Source organism: Drosophila novamexicana, unplaced genomic scaffold, assembly GCF_003285875.2.
Source record: "Drosophila novamexicana strain 15010-1031.04,08,12 unplaced genomic scaffold, DnovRS2.1 tig00000193-arrow-pilon, whole genome shotgun sequence".
Classification (NCBI taxonomy): domain Eukaryota; kingdom Metazoa; phylum Arthropoda; class Insecta; order Diptera; family Drosophilidae; genus Drosophila; species Drosophila novamexicana.
Window position 1 is genome coordinate 5,159,715 of NW_020824787.1, and position 2,146 is coordinate 5,161,860.

General features: G+C 34.9%; 1 long non-coding RNA gene across 1 annotated transcript; it reads left to right on the forward strand.

Annotated features, from left to right (window-relative positions):
- The first annotated feature begins 1,221 nt into the window (after positions 1 to 1,221).
- Positions 1,222 to 1,841, forward strand: LOC115759064. The gene is made up of 2 exons (XR_004017485.1): positions 1,222 to 1,539; positions 1,601 to 1,841. It is a non-coding gene; the product is annotated as an uncharacterized LOC115759064 (long non-coding RNA).
- Positions 1,842 to 2,146: the final 305 nt, after the last annotated feature.

A 2,146-nucleotide genomic window follows, 5' to 3' on the forward strand; every position in this document is an offset into this window, starting at 1 on the left:
TAATTGTAAGTCACTTTGCATGTGCGACACGCAGCCTGCCACATCCTGCATTTGTGCGTGTGTGCGTGTGTGCGTACGGAAACGCGTGTGCCTTTAAGTAACGATACACTTGTGTTTCTACTGACGACCCTGATGCCGCAGCTGATGCTCTTATCGCGCTTCGTAAATCACGGAAATACAATGTAACAGTTTGTCATAAAGTTGGCAGCCGCGCGCACACGACGCATTCTCATCGGGTGCAAATAAATTAAATATCTTAATGATTTTCAACAACAAAAGGCAGCGAATTTTATTTATTGTTCGCACACCTACCGCATTGTATCCCTAGGTGGCATTTCAGTAAAAGCGATTTAAATTCAATTTTCAATGGCAAATTATAAACCGATTGCAATGGGCGTGGAAACCACCTGACAGGCGATTAATATTGCCAGCTGGCGTGGTATCTAATAAGATGTGTGTTAGTCCATAAAATCACAGATACCAGACTGTTAAGAGGCAATGTGTATACATATTCTGAGCCTTAAGGCGAAACATTTGCATTAGGTTAGGTTTAGGTAATAGTCTAGCTATTGTTTATCCAGCTAATAATGTTTATGATTCGGTGATTTCGGTGATTTTGAATAAATGAAGGTCTCGATTCGAATAATGGGTGTTTAATTGCTTCAATTAACATCGCAGTAAATGGGAGCTAAGTAGCTCAATGCCCATTAATTAATATCCATATTTGAAATGCAATGAGGGTAAACTGTTTGGTTGGCTGTTGGCTGATTTTATGGATAGACTTTATAAAACTTAAGAAGCACTTACGCAGGTAATTTTAGATTAGTCTCGATATAATTGTATATTAGGAATATATTCGTAAAAGATATTTATTGAGTTCTGGATTTATCAAAATCATCACGGAGCAACATTGTGTCCCCTTCCACATTCTAGAAGCTAGCAAAAAATCGGAGAGTCATCTAAATAAAATGTTATTGTTATTTTTGTTATTATTATTATTATTAATATAATTATTTGTGTTATTATAATTATTACATTCGGGGTATACTTTCAACTTTCGAAACGACATATGAATGAAGACCTTCACCACAATTTCAATATCATAATCGAATTCAGATGGAACAATTATTTGCAATTGTTACTATTGATCGCTATTTAAACTATTGTGACAGATTGTAAACTTTATTACTCTACTACGCACCGTATCTAAGGCAAGAATTTTCAAGTAGTTTTATAACAAATTCAACAACTTACGTACGATTTGTAATATGTATACGACAAAGAAAAATTATCGTCTTTGTTATACAAAAGTTTTTAAAAAAAAATTCAATTAACACGCTCGACTAACGAAAATTGTTCCATGCAACTAAATCAGTTACGCTACGCTCTGGATCAGTGACATATATATCAGTAAGATATATCGTCTGTCATAGTCATTACGAGGTTGCACTATGAAGCTAACACTATTTTTGATTTGCTTGCTTTTCGCAATCGATTTTAGTTTCGCAAATGAAGATGAAATGCAGCAAGCTCTTGGAGGTGAGCACCTTGATTATACTCACAGTGTGATTCACTTCATTTGATTTCTAATTGTACTAAGGTATTTGTGGTGGTGCGAATAAAAATGGTGTCTGTTTGAAGGCGAATACTTTCAACTACAATATCAGCACTAGGAAGTGTGAAAAAGTGGAACGAGATGGGGGAGCTTGTGGATTCTTTAAGTTTAAGAAGAGATGTGAAATATTATGTAATAGTGTGAAAAAGGAATTAGTTCACAAACCAAGCCGCTTGTCTCCACCGATCTCGAAATAAATGCATATTGCAGATATTTATACTTGAAATTGGCATTTTATAATTGCTTGTTGACTAACACTGGAAGACTACGTTTGCAGTCGCAATGTTAAATTTCATAAGAACTCTTAGGATGAATACGCTGAATTAAAAATTGAGCACAAAAGTTGGGAGCGAGCTTTTTTCCAGGTTGTGTTTTTTTTTATCGAGCTTACAGTATAAGAAACTTGTATATGAAATGTTTCATGATGTGTGCATCTGTAACTAAAATGCATAAATTTCAATTAGATTCAACCACTATATAATATTAGTTCAGAACTTATTTATTACCAAACAATATGCGGATTTGGGGCCG